General features: G+C 35.9%; 1 protein-coding gene across 1 annotated transcript in view; it reads right to left on the bottom strand.

The window, feature by feature from the left end:
* The window catches only part of SLC44A5 (solute carrier family 44 member 5), a 4,403,163-nt gene that overhangs the window by 3,076,897 nt on the left and 1,310,233 nt on the right, over positions 1-16,033 (bottom strand). The window contains exon 3 of the mRNA XM_044085789.1: positions 11,919-12,006. The gene's annotated coding sequence lies outside the window, so the exon portion shown is untranslated. The remainder of the gene's footprint in view (positions 1-11,918; positions 12,007-16,033) is intronic.

Raw genomic sequence — 16,033 nt, 5'->3', positions numbered from 1 at the left:
TGCCCAACTTTGCTTCTATCTCCTGTCCAAGTCAAGTGGACTCTGACAACAAATGCAGCCTTTAGTCAGCTGCAAAGCATCTCCTGTGCTCAGAGCACATACCAGTTGCTCCTGCCTCCGAGATGGGAAAATACTTGTTCTCCAGTCTTTGCAAAAAGCTGACAAGAGCAGTGATGAAGTACGCTGTCATTTAGTGTGAGCACCTTATCATTAAAGGGACACTCATTTCATTATAGTACTACATATTACGACAAACTTTGGCACTAGTCACTAACCATACACCCCTACAATGGCTAGATAAACAAGGGGGTGTTAATAAGTTGATCAGGTAGGGGTGCTTTGTCTCTTCAGCTCCTTTAAATTCACAGTTAAGCACATACTTGCTTCAGACAATTCCAGTGTGGAAGAATTATTCACATCATGTACAAAAATCCTGAAAATGTATAGGGGTTCTATACTGAGAGGTGTGTGTGTGTGTGGGGGGGGGGGGGTCACTGTGCTACTAAATTTGATATTTTGTATATAATATTTTTGGAGGGGGGTTCCCCAATCTGATTTACTGCTTTGAGTGACTTTAATGTATGAGCTGGGAAAGTATACTAACCACTACAGTAATGCAGTGCAGGCAAAATAATTAAATGAAAGGACCTGTTCAGAAGGGAATTAAAATATTGAGTTGTAAGCCTACCAGTCAGAAATGTTTACCTCCCAGTGCTGAAGAAATATTCATGTGGACAAGGGAAATCTACTTGGAAGAGATGCTTGGCTCTCAGTACAGAGGGAGAATTTCCAGGAAGATCTTTGCCTTTTGTCACAGAAGGAGTATTGCATTGAAAAGACATTTGTCTTTACTGACATTGACATTTGGTGACTGGGAAAATCCAGCTGGGTCAGAAACCCATTTTTGGCGGAGGCCCAGGGAGAAAAGTTCCAAGTCAGTAATTAAGACATTAACAATGACAAATATTTACATAGCATAGTATTTAAATCTGCACTGGATAAAAACATAAGGTAATTATATGAGGTATAAATGTACATACTCAATTTACATGTTGGGCAGACAGAATAACATCACATAATATATATATATATATATATATATATATATATATATATATTTTTTTTTTATTACAACATATATATAGATAATAGATTGAGAGAGGTATTAGGAAAACACAAAAAAATTAGAAGGTTCAGGAAAGGTAGGTGTTAGGAATAATAGGCCAAATAAATAAGTAAGATACAGAAGTAAAAAGTAAAGTTTAAAAGGTAGGCAAAAGAGTGGACACTCCTGCCATTTAACATCTGGAGAATGTACTGGATGTAGATACCTGTAAGACTTTTTTATTTTATGTTTTCAAGTACAAATCACTATAAATAAAATTCACATAATTTGAGACATTTGTCTCCAGTGTTTTGTATACACTATGACATATATGTAAAGATAAGAACTAAAGAAAAAGAAACCCTTCTGCTTACTTCATTTGTAAGAACAAATGTGATACAGATTTCATTTTCACTTCTGTAGAATCCAGTTTGGCACACAGGTGGTCTTTTATATAATCAAAACAGTAACCAGCTTCCAACCAGTTATATAATAATACACATTTCTCTGAATATCTCAAAAGGTCAGGCCAAGATAAAAAGATTATTAGTCTTTAAGTATTTTACATCAATCCATTATTGTTTGTGAGGCATTATGATTTCCAGTAATTTCTATATAATGCATGGAACATCATGATTACACTCCATAATCAGGAAAAATTCAATGTAGTTAAATGCTACTCTAGTGCAAGACCTGATATTAACAGTACTTAGTAAGGTGCTTAACAATTCTTACACACCTTCCTAAACACTGTTAATATCGGGACGCTGCACATCAAGTACTGACAGTGCTAGCTAAGGGCAGTACCTGCTTTCAAAGCCAGCAAAGCACTGCACTGTTCTTCTCTGTAACCAGTAGCACTTAAAGCATATAAATCTCCATGTGCTACAAAGAATTATGATCAGGTCTCCAATCGTAAGCTTTAATTCTGTGTTTTTGACACAGGATGCCAAGATTCACTCTTGAGGTGAATTGCTTGGCATTCATGTTCCAAACACATAATAAAGGGATTAATTATATTTTGAGATCCAATCATAGTCCTCTGTATAATACATGGAGCAGCACAATTATGTTCTGAAACTGGGGATGAGACAACTTTGTTAAACACTTTTTTAATATAAGTACCTCTCTGCAATGTTAATTTTCAGTCAGATGCTCATTCATAAACAGCAGCCTCCACAGAATGCCACATGGAAGCTCAAAAAGCATTAATATATTTTAGGCTGCTAAATATCTTTTGGGCGGCCACGGTGGTGCAGCGGTTAGCGTTGCTGCCTCACAGCAAGAGGTTCTCCAGTTCGATTCTCAGCTGGGGCGCCTTCTGTAAGGAGTCTGCATGTCCTCCCTGTGGTCACGTGGGTTTCCTCCAGATGCTCCGGTTTCCTCCCACATCCCAAAGACATGCAGTAGGTGGATTGGACACTCTAAATTGGCCCTAGGTGTGAGTGTGTGCATGTGTGTGCCTTCTGTGGAAGGTTGGGCGCCGGGCTGGCAACTCGACACCGCAGAACTCCACTGCCAATCATGAGCGGACAGATGATCCACTGTGGCGACCCCTAACAGGGAAAAGCCGAAAGAAGAAGAAGAAGGCTGCTAAATATCTTTTATGTGTGTGTGTGTGCGTGCATGTGTGCGCATGTGCGTGTATGAATGGGAATGCAAAGTGTATTACAACTTTTAAAGCTGTTACAGAATAATATATACTTCACTTTTAACCATTGTCCGTGATATAAAATTAAATGTTTTACAGCTTTCAAAGCTGTAAAACACTTTATACACCTACAGTTTCTTTTTTCTTTCTTTTTGCCCTCTGTCTTGTAATAAACCTCCATCTACTACAAAGAACTGTGTGGCAATACTAATTGCATTACAACTTTCAAAGGTGTAAAAACATTTGGCTTGCAAGTTTTTTTTTCTTTTTCTCTGTGTATCGAGTAATACATAGTGCAATTAAATCTTCATATCCTACAAAGAATTATGATAAGGTCTTTCCAATCATAGCCAAACAGTTAAATTTTCTCAAAATGGATGTCAAAATTAAGCTTTTGTGCTTCACAACACTCAAGAGGTGAATTTCTTGAACATATAACAACTTGGTTATGATCATATATCAGGCCATCATGCTCTGTATACAATATATCTGGCATTTATAAAGTACACATAAGCAGAGACAGAACTGTACATTTATATAAACAAAACATTTCCTACTATGATTATTACATTAGTTAGATGAGAAAAAGATCAGTCATACGTAAAATTTTGAGTGCTTTACAATCTTTTTGATTGTATGAGTTTATGCAGCAGGCAGCAAACTGACATTAAGTAATTTATTCGCTATTTGTTGACCAAGTAAGTGGCTGGTCCACTGACCTTTTTCAGCCACAACCTGGGATCATAAAGCTGATACACAGTAATCTATTGATTTTGCTTATACAGAGCTCGTATATGCAGTACATATATAAAATAACCTTACAATGTTAAAAACCAGGTTATATTCGAAATGAGTTAGCACAATGTACACGATATGGACAATATATATAACAGGTTGCAAACTTCAAGATTGTTTCACTTTATTTTATTTAAGGAAAGACAATGTTGGGTAAGAACTAACCATTGTCTTTGAAACAACTTCTTAATCTTCTTTAAAGTTCAAACTGTGCAGCTTGGTAAATATTTGTATTAAGTTCAGTGAAAAATTGTTTTTTGAAAAAATGTTTTATTTCCTTTTACCATAATGACAGTTGTTAATCTTTATGCTTTAGGGACTGAGTCATGACTGAAAAAGGCCATTTGGATCAGTTCACTTACAGTTAACAAATATAAATAAATAAATACGATACAATACAAACCTTGAAAAATAAATGCAAGTGTTAATAAATAAATGTAAAGCCAAGTATTTTGATTTAATAATACAGACAGCAGAATATACTTCCTTAAATCTAAACCTGTGAAATAAAGAAAAAAAACATACCTTAAAAGCAGAAACAATCAAAAGCAACATAGTGTAATTTCTGAACGCAATAATTCAGTTAAAATAACTTAGAAAATATATCAGGGCAGATAAAAGAATGTGTGTGTGTGTGTGTGTGTGTGGGGAGGGGTCAGAGAGATTGTCACCACCCATGATATTTGACTAATGTGAGTTAATTAATGTGACAGTGAGAATTGGTGATTCGGAGACAAGGTAAAGCCACACAGAGGAACACATCATTAGCGTCTAACTACCATGTCTCTGAATCAAACACAGCACTGTTAAGACACAACCACAACTGTATTCTCCCTAGCAGCCTCTGACTCTAGGTAGCATAGGTACCCACCCAACACACACACACACACACACACACACACACACACACACACACACACACACATGCACCATGCCCTCTGCTATACTTACCTGTAGTTGTAATATGCGCCAAGACTAATCCCACTGGGACAAATTTGTGTACACCATCAAAAGATGTTTTTTTTCCCCCTCACTGTGAAAAAATAACTCAGCTTCTGCCAAGTTGATTCAAAGCTGTTTCCATTTCTGTGGGAGATCACATGATTAATTAGTATAAGCCACTCCCTGGACTGTTGCATTATATATGGCATCCTCAGCAAGACTGCTTGCCATACAATGGCCAATGCTATTGGAAGACAATAGTGGAAGAGTAGTATCTGAATCAAACAGACTTACTAGAATGCACAAACCATCAAAGGTAAGGCTTCCAAACTGCAGTAAGCCTTTCTGAATCCAGGTTATATTCTGTTATATGGCATATATCCAAGTCACTTTCAGAAAAAGATCTAGTACTTTACTGTGTATACAAGCCATCACATTTCTTGCAGCTCTAGCATCCATGAAAGTAGAAATAAGCATTTGGGACAGTCAGCACTGTTTTTTCACTATTACACACCACAGATTTCTGTTTTTTTGCAGTTCCATTTACCAATTATCTTTAAAGGACTACATGATAGCTTAATCATCTTAACAGCTGCAGTATGACTGAATACACTTCTTGCTTCCAGCTATTTGCCTCTACTCATAATCTGGACGAGGAAAAGCAGTGCTGATAGGATTTTGATTTTTAAGCTTACGTAGTTTTAAAAAAATCACTTTGGAAAGTACATCGGGATATCATTTCTGTCCATTTATACCAGTTACAAGGATATTCTGTTCTGTCTTCTTATCACATATCAATTCAAGGGAACTTCAGTAAAATGCTTTCAGGGTTTCCTGGCAACACTATTGATTTTACTGAGTTTTAAAATTTAATGGGCTTTTTTTCTGTATGAAATGTTAGTACTTAATTTACTATACCTTGTCAGATGATGAGCATAAAGTTGCAAGCATATATTAGTTTAATAAATCTGACATGTATGTATAGCCCAGTAGATAAAATGGTTAAAACAAGGGTCATATTAGAAAAATACTGCATACTTTATATGTGTCCAGAAAATATGTATTAAAATATTAAGTAAAAAGAAAATCTTTTCATACATCAGAATGTTTTAACACCAAATACTTTCTTATCTTTCTATTACAGAAGTGTATTTATTTACCTTTTAAAAAAATAAGAGTACATACCAGCCTAAAGAGAAAACTAAGAAATGCAAATTTCTTCCATATTTGCTGAAAAAAGTAGTAATTGCTGTAACAATATATTTCTTACATGTTCACACTCTTACACTGTAAAATTTGTGGCCATACAGTTTATATCACTGTTTGTTTGTCTTTTTGGCTTTTCCCAGTTAGGGCTCGCCACAGCGGAACAGCGGTCCGCTAATGATTGGCAGTAGATTTTTATGGTGCCGAGTTGCCAGCCCGACGCCCAACCTTCAGCGAATGCACGCCCATTCACGCATGTCTTTCGGAGGCCACTTGAACGCGGGGAGGACATGCAGACTCCACACAGAAGGCACTCCAGCCGAGAATCAAACAGGAGAACCTCTTGCTGTGAGGCAACAATGCTACCACTGTACCACCATGGCTTCACGGTTTATAGTTTATATCACTAAAGTATTTAATTTTTATCACAATCATTATTAGATTTATTGATTAATTTTATATAAATCAGTATAATAAAAGTTACACGTGTTTAAATATCCTAAATGTAATTACTATTATAAATATCAATAAATACCTCAAATATACTTTCCCATCAACAATAACACCTGAAAGTCCATTTCACTGGGCAAAGAGGCAGCCCACAATATCAGGTAAACATGCATTTGCAGATGCTGTTCTGTACAGCTAATGCAGTAAATACACTCATTACTCTGTAGTCAAATACACGCTGAAAAGTTATAACCACATTTGCAACATTTTACATTTTTATGTTTGCTTTTCTAATAACACATACTACTTTATAAAGGCAAGACCCAACAGAGATAATCAAAACTTGCTACCAAAGAGTAAGAAGAAAAAGAAGATTCACTTAAAATATACTACCCTGCGACAAAACAAACATATTACCAGTCAAAGCAAAGAACCTGAGGCCTCATTTTGACCACATGTGGAAGGCTTCTCTCCTTACAATGGCCCACCTACCTAACACTGCTATTCCTAGGTAAAAGCACCTCAACAACATGTCATCTGAAGTAAGACAGAATGCAGGTGTTACAAAACCAGTTACTCCTATGGCACATAAACTGTAACTCCAGGTTCACCTGACCTGACTTCAGCAGCCAGCATTTTTGGCAAAGCACTCTATCTGTGCAATTTTGGAATATAATAGCATAATTTTAACCCAACTTTAAAATTAATATGCAACTTCTGTTCATGGCAAAAGCTAATCACAGTTCCAGGAAAAGTACTTTGATTGACTAGTCACTTGTTTAACGATTGTCATTAAAATGAAACAGGATGCAATTAATTCTATAATTTGTGAATTTCTACTAAATGTAAGGCACATTAAGGAATTAAGCATTTCTTGATTAAAACAAAAAAATGTAAATTACATTTGTCTTGGCATTTGAAAGTATCCATAATGCGAAAATAGATGAAACAAAATTTGATCTCTGAACAAAGAACTTTTAAATACTCTCACCAGAATTTTATAGCAACCCAAGATTAATTAGAAAAGGTGCAAAATCTTTCTTATATACTTTATCAAGATGTCAAAATACTGTAATGCAACAACAACAGTAGCAAAAAAGGAAGCCACCGAGGGCTCATACCATGACATAGAATTTCAAGTAAAAATATTAGAATTGCAAACTGGCTTTCTTCTCCACTAGGGCAAGAAAATGACTGAAAGACTTGATGATCAAGAAAATGTTTTATTATTGAATAGTCCAGTTGCTGGACTGACTTGAAGGGGAGTACATGACCAGTTTTCTGATAAACAGGATACTAATGAAAAGTATTCTGAGACACTTTTTTACGTAAATACTGGCAGTATTATGGAAAGTTTTTTTTTTCTAATGAAAGGTGTAGGATTGGGTTAAAGCTCAGAGGCAGAATGAGTGTTAGGGTTATAGGGTTAGAGTGATATCTCTATGTTAACGAGTTCCAACACACAATGTTCTAGGTGGCTCATGGAAAGTAGGACATGATTTATTTTGCAGAGCAGAGACACTGATTTGTAACAAATCAGAGGAAACTGTGACCGTATATAAGTGAATGCGTAAATAAGGACATATTTAATTAATTTGTTTCTTCTACTAAGTCCCCATAAACTTTAGAATCTAAACAGTAAATATTACCTGAATCTGCTCTGTGGGACTGAAAATGCGGATAGATTTTTATGCTTTATGAGGACTCAGACCGCACTTTGTATAGTATCAGTGTATCACATTTGGAAGATGGCTGCTGGAAATGTACAAGGAAGCTTAACAGTTCAGTTTATCTCAGAAAAGAGATGGACTCGCTGATTCACTCTTCAGAGAGGTGCCGGGTAGAGTGGTACTGGAGGTAACTGGGTTGGCCTTTGTCACATGTTAAATGGCAAACAGTTATTTGACACACATTTGGTCTTTGGTTGCATACTCAGATTTTCAAGACTAGATAATTTCCTGCCATGGAATTAACAGAAAGAACGGCTCAAATTAAGCAGTCTGTTTTACTATGGCTGATAATAGTACTCATCTATGACCACAAGCTGAACCATTATAACTGTTGTACATTTACAGTTTATTTTGTTGCAAAATTGTCGGTGTTTTTATCTCATTACTTTTTTTACAGTGATAAAATTTTCAAGGTACTTAGTAACAGAGACACTAATGTTATGCTTATTGGGTATTAATTCAAGACTAAGCAATAGCAGAAATACAGGCTTGCCATAACTTCAATGACTCACAGAACAAAGCATATACTACCTTTCTAAATCAAGCTTCCGATATGGGATTAAAACATTGTAAGTGGCACCATATACTAAATTGTGATCTGTAGCTTCTTACAGGACAGTAGGGCATACAGACCAATAACCTTTTAATGAATTTTGTGTCCATAATTTGACACATGAAAAAGGTTATAAAATAAGAATCACAGATCCCTATTAGGCAATCATATATATTCAAAAAAGAAATGTAATGAACAGGTGTGTGTGTGTATGTGTGTGTGTGTGTGTGTGTGTGTGTGTGTGTGTGTGCGTGTGTGTGTGTGTGTGTGTGTGTGTGCTTGTGTGTGGAGGGTGCATCTCTGTTTCTGAATATGTGTGTGACAGTCTGTATCTGTGTGACACTATGTGAAACTGTGTGCGTGTGTGTGCACACACGTGCGCTCGTGTGTGGAGCGTGCATCTTTGTTTCTGAATATATGTGTGACCGTCTGTATCTGTGTGACACTATGTGAAAGTGTGTGTGTGTGTGTGTGTGTGTGTGTGTGTGCGTATGCGTGCATGTGTATGTGAGGTGTCTTTAGACATTATTAAATACTTAAATAATGCATATATTTGAATGTGAAATATGACCTTCAACAACAAATATATATCCTACAACAAAATAAGAAAGCTATAAGTGGAAAAACTATTTTACTTTAGAAATCTAAAAAAATTATATATATATACCAATAGTAAACAAATACAAAACAAATGAGCATGGTTTAACTCTCAGTTCCTGGTCTCCATGATTAAGAATTGGTGACTTAGATGGCTGTGCTGCTGATCTAACTATCTTGACAGACCCCACAGACTCATAACCCAGTATTACACTATTTATCTTCTTTCATATTCCACTCAAAGATATTGTCAATGCTTCTACTAGACAACTTGAATTTAGACAGTGTATCAAACCTGAAAAAAACTGTGAAAACAATATTAATGGTCCTACCTGAAAGGAATATGCACATAAATAAAATATTATCTTTTTCTTTAACTGCTGCAAAATCCAGAAACCCAATTTAGGTAGATGAGAAATTAAACTGGTTATCTGCCCAGACTACATTCCCGGATTTGAAAATGTTCTCAGTGGCAAGCACTGCAAATTTAAAACAGAATCCTCTCAATTAGTATCTGCACCTGTTATAAAAGCTGTACCACATGGATCAATTATTGACCCCCTCTCCTCTTCTCCAGATTTATTAAACAAATTCCTTGTGACATCCTCCATCACCCACTCATCCTCTTCATAGATGACATGGTCATTTAATGATCAAATCACTGTCACACCTGACATTCAATGCCTACTCAAATCAAATGTACATGAGCTCCACCAAAGGCTCATAAACCATAGACTATTTCTCAACCTCTCCAAGACGAATACTTTTTTGGAGCTCCACAGAAAATTCACCAAACACTTGATTCTTTAACTATATTTGGCTTACACAGCCATACCACAGAAACAACCTACATGTTTATGGCTTCATCAATATCTAAACTTCTATTTCCACACTGACAGAGTAAAAGCAAAAATGAAGTCCATCCTCTTCTGAGCCAAGATCTCCCCTTTTTTATCTCAACAAGCCAAAGCAGCCATCTTTCAAACAGAATATGGGCTACCCATTTCTGCATTTACCTCCAAGGGAAACACCACCACACTTCAGACAATCTCAAAAAGCATCTGCCAATTCATTACAAATTCACCACTCTGTATCACTCTAGAAAAAGCCAAAATGGCTACCCATAAAACAAAGTTCTAACATATTGTTAGGATCCCATCTCTACAAACTACCTCCATCTCTAGATATTTACTTACTTTGTAGCTAAACATCATGAAAAAAAGAAACACCTCATACAACCTGAGACACTACTCACAAGCCACACCAACTCTCATTACCTCTAGAACCAAACTCCCCCATTTTCCTGGGCTGGCTGCACGCGCATTTTGAAGAAAGGTAGTGAGTGGTCCACTATGATGGACAGTACTTCTGGTAAGTTATATTGCTGGGTATTGAGGTTGGACCAGCCTGCAGGGGAGTACAAGAGGCCTAAATGGATGGCTAGAATCTGTACTGGTCATGATAATTTCACGATACAAGTTGGTTATTGTGATGTAAGGAATTTGAGTATGGTTCAGCATTTGGTGACAAGTTACATTCTGTGTTATATTAATAAAGTGGTTGCACTGGCCTTCTGTGTGCAGTGTTTTATTGGGGGAACAGGCTGGGAACAAACCACATTTATACAATATTCTAGTAAAGAAGTTACTGTAGAACCAATAAATCTATTCATGTTATACTTAATAGGTAGATACAGCAATATTCCAAAATTTCTCCTTGAAATTTTCACCTAACATCAGTATATTTTTTCAGACTTAAGACACACATAAATTGGGTCTATATTAGTAGTCTGAACGCACAATTGTCCGAACACTGTAACATCAAACTGGGAAGTTCGAAATGTCAAAATAGCGAAGCTGCGGAATACCAAATTTTTTCCCAGGGAAAGAAATTCAGTGGGTTGTTTCCATGGCTTTGCTATTTCCTCCACTGTGGTGCGATCACGGAGCTGGTATATTTAAGCAGGGGGGTGTGGAGGTGTGAAGCCTCCCACATTACGAACAGTTTGAAGTGTACGTGTGTTTTTTGGTTTTGTACCGGAACAGCAATTTTTTTTCCCCCCTGGGAAAAAAATCACTGTTCTGTGTGTTCGACATTACTGCATTTCGAACTTCTGGGTTCGACATTTACGTAGTCAAACTTATTGCAGTTCGATTATGTGATATAGACCCTATAAATTAAATCCAGTTAAAGAGTCAGATATACATTACATGCTAACAGAAACAAATTACATATTCATCAATATTCCATTACAGAGGAGTCTCCATCTGCATGGGTGGCTTGTGGTCTGAAGCTCCCCACAAAAAAAAAATACATATATATTATTTATAAAAGTACCATTCTGACATGTGGATCTAACCAATTTACCTTTCAGTCACCACCAGTGGATCATGCTTGTTGTTGAATCATGCTTATTTACTATTCTTATTCCTCCAATGACGTTTGTGTAACAGCTATTATATACTTCTGAAAGGTAAAATGGAGCTGATAATACTGGAAATTCAATCTTTTGTGTTTTTAAAAGTCCAAGTTAGCACTGTCTATAAGTTCTGCACAACACTTATACAGCAATATACGATTTGACTTCAAAAGTCTATGTTTTGTAGCACATATTATGATCATTTTGGTATTTAATTTAAATTGTTTCATATGAAAGAAAACACTTGCAAATAAACTACATTCATCATCACGTTATGAAATCCATAAGCTGGATATCTGCGCTTTAAGTATGACCGTAAACAGCCCTTTCCATAATGGACAGATAAGTACAGTTAATGTTTGTGCTTTGCAATGCTAGAACTGAAATTCTGCTTGCATTTTTTTTCAGGTCTGCTGTAACTTACTCTGATTTATATATTTCACACAGGTTTTGAACTAAATATTACTTACCCTTGCTATCACAGCCGATACAGTAAGTCCTGCTGGCATCACTATACAGGATGGCTTATTGCACTGTGAAGCACTGACAGCAGCAACTCTGCAACGTAAAATACAGTTATTAAATATATCAATAATGGCATTATTTTATTATATCAGCTTTCTAAATACAGTTAATTCTATCTCTGCTACAAAGCTTAGACATAATAAAACATAAAACCTGTTGTTCACTGAAACATCAGTGAGATAAGTGCTGGCTAGGAATGTGTGCTTCTACTATATTTGTATTATGGAGTTGGTATACACAAAACTAGTAAAACAGAAACCGTTTACATTTCATTTTTTGCAAAAATTTGCCAGTCTCTCTTTTCATAACACTCTTTTTCCAGCAGTTTCATTAATGCAGGCTAGAAATAATTCAACACTGGCTAGGTAATATTACCACTTTAAAGAAATTTTTATTTATGAAATTAAATTGTGATTGTTAACATTCTTTTTCCTTCTTACTGTATTTACTGAAAGCTTCTCAGATACACAGCATCTGAGGGACATACTTTCTGAATCGATTGCTTTCAATATTACTTTCTGCCAGAAAAGTTCAATAAAAACAACACACAGGTGCTTCAACAAAGTATTAGTTTAAGGGTGAGCAGACGTATGCAACCAGCTTATTGTGCATTTTTTATTTTTTATATTGTTTCCCCTAACAGATGTTTTTTAACTGAATTGTACAGGTTATAGGTCACATTAAAGGTGGGAAACATTTTCAAATGATTTATTGTGGTCCCATTTTTTTATATCACAAAAACCTGGCATTTTAACAGGATTATGTACACTTTTTTTATATCCACTGTAATGCTTCAATCATTTAGATCAATGTACCACACCTTAATAAGGCTATCTACCTAACCCTGTCTCTACTTTACATATTCTGTGTATAAAATCACTGACATGTGCACATTAACTGCACTTATTAATTCCATGCAATGTTAGAGAATGCCAGTTTCTATTAATGAGTAAAAATGTGTCACCTCCCTGCTGCTTAGACACATTTCATCAACTGTGTTATGATCATGAACAAATACATTAAGTAATAACAATCATTTAATCAGCAGACCAGAATAAAGCAACAATGAAGTAACAATGTACTATTATTTAATCCAAAAGATTCTGGTAGTAAAATATTCAAAAACTTATGTACTCATTTACCAATAAATTAACAATGTACTATTATTTCATCCAAAAGATTTTGGTAGTAAAATATTCAAAAACTTATGTACTCATTTACCAATAAATTAACAATGTACTATTATTTCATCCAAAAGATTTTGGTAGTAAAATATTCAAAAACATATGTACCCATTTACCTATTAAGAGCAGGACAGTATCTCCTGCTAAGTTAGGAGACAACAGGAAATATCTGATTTTAATTCTACTACCAATTTTCTTAACCAGTTGCACAACTCTCGTATCATTAGTCATATTGAAATCTTCTTTATCATATTTTCTTTTAAGGTGCCCTTTGGTTAGAAAGTAACTAACGATACATGGCAGTTTTCAGGGACCACTCAGCAGCAATGAAACTAGTTAAGCAATTTGCTCCAAACTATGAAAACTGCAAATAGTAAGCATACATTTCTCTTCCTAAATATAAGGCAGTCATCATAGACCACTGCTTACACCAGTTTAGAACTGTAGTATGGAGGGTAAAGTTACTAGGTTAATAGTAAGTTATATCATACTACCCATGTTTGGCACAGCTTGATACATATACATGAAGATGTCAAAAGGAGAGCGCACCTGTGATCTGTCTGAATATAGCCAGCCCCTATAGAACTGCCCATTCCACATACCTGCACCATCTTTTCAATGTTTAGAACCAAAATACTCTGAAATCCTCTAAAGATTTACTCTGTATCACGCCCTCAAGTAAAACCTTTCAAAACCACGATACAATGCCCGAAAATACTATTTTCTCAAATCTGATGTGAAACATCTTCATTATAGTTGCCATGTTGTCCATTCCTGCTAAAGCGTCCATATTTTCTACTTCTACCCTCCCCATCCATCCATGTTTATGAGTCATAGCCGATTCCTATACTGATCCAGGAAATAGTCACTGCCACTAATAGAGGTTACTAGGCAAGGGGTGAAGTGGAAGAAGATAAACAGGCCTTTCTTCCATATAACATACACATGTGCACATAGCTATGGACGACTTAGAAGTTGCCAATTCAACTACCACTTCTTCAAAATGTGAGAAAAAACTGCAGGACCCAGTGAAAACCCTTGCAAATACAGGTAAGATATACAGACTCCATGCCACAGGCACCTGAGCCAAAAAATCAACCTGAGAACCCTTAGCTGTGAGGTTTCATTTGTCATCAATAATGTGCTACCGAAAAAATGTGTCATTCATTTCCCTTATTTAAGGCAACTATGATCAACTTTATATTTTTCTTTATATCCTACCTTACCGTTTCCCTGTCATTTCCTGCAGCCTGGAAATGTATACTTCCCACTACACTAATTTCCTGTCATTTACTCCAGGTCATGCTAGTGTGAATGTTAAATAGAAGAAAGATCCCCACAGAACCAAAATCCTGTCATCACAGTGTTTATCACAGCATTGTAATGGCCCTCATCAATACCCATTCCTAATGTACAGTGTGATTCAGCTTTAGGTTGATTATTACTTCCAAATTGTATTCCTCCCTTCCAGCTACCCTTCTCTAAACTCAAATCTTTGTTCACACAACAGGTCCCAGAACTACTCTAAGGAAGGTAAGTCATTGGACCACTGGTTCTGATCTCGATACTGTCACCTATTCCCACCAGCATTAGTAAGGCCTAAAGCACGGATACTCCCTTTCATTTTAGGGATGTTACTCTTCTCCATCAAAGCTTCACAATGTCCCTTTCCTTTTTTAGCCACATATAAATGTATTTCCTGGCTTATTACTGAAAAATTAAGGATCTTCATCGGTATGCCATTACTGAATCGTATGTAAATGAGACTATTACTGCAAAGGATTATCTATATAGTCATCATGGACTTGGTTTTCCAGTAAAGGTCTTCATAACTCTGACACTGAAACTACAGAAAGTCGATATTTCATTAATAGCAAATTGTATTAAATGGCTCCATCTCTCAGTACTTGCATAGGAATTTACCAGTAATCCCATTTCCATAAAAAATGCACAATTCATACTTTACAACACTATAACATTACCTGGCTATGTATATTAACAGAAGCATTTACAGCTCAAACTCTATAAAATTAATTCAGACAAACAAAAGAAAATTCATTGGATTCCTGAAAATGATACTGCTGGAGCCATGTCTTAAGGTAAATCCATTAGTTATGTTAAAAGAAAAAAAAAGCAAATTTTAAAAAAACATGCTGATTCAAAGACTCATTTCATCAGTTAATACTGTCGCAAACATTTATATTAAAACATTAAGATGTGATTCAAAACTCTAGTGCTTATTAAGCAAGTCTAGTGTTCACAACTTTCAGTAGGTCAGGAGTTCAAGAAGTCTAGACCTCCATAGGTATGGAAGCTAGTGAGTAAGTGAGTTACAATTATGGAATGCTAATAAATAGGAAGAATTCACAGACAGGATACTTACACAAATGGTTAAAATTCAGAGTTGTTCCCCATACTGAAAAACCAAAAGCAGTACAAAGACTTTTCTTCCACAGTACTGACAGATGCCTAATTCATATATAGAGCCTCACATCTGTCAGCACACAGTTCCCCCACTCAGTACTCTATTCATTTTATTGATAGTGATTATCACAGAGAAAGCAACTGCACCCAGGAGACTGGCAGCAGGAACTGTGCATAAGAGGGTGGCACTGTGCAATGTACAGATGGCACAGATACTACAGAAAATACCACTGCAAGGGGGTTACATTATTTAAAGGTTATATAATATCACATGTTGTTTGTCTGTATTTTATATAGTGCAGGTTGCATTCTTAAGATTGTTTTATTTAAATAGTGAACAGCATCAGAGGCTACAGGAAGCCTTTGGGAGGTGGGATTACCTATACATTGATGCCATACAATAGGACAGCATTATGCAAAGTATTGCAGAAATAACACACTTGCCATTGGGT

Source organism: Protopterus annectens, chromosome 10.part0 (genome assembly GCF_019279795.1).
Source record: "Protopterus annectens isolate FY-2018-M chromosome 10.part0, PAN1.0, whole genome shotgun sequence".
NCBI classification, from domain to species: Eukaryota; Metazoa; Chordata; order Ceratodontiformes; family Protopteridae; genus Protopterus; species Protopterus annectens.
Note: the sequence above shows the minus strand (reverse complement) of the source record. Positions and strands in the feature narration are given on the sequence as shown.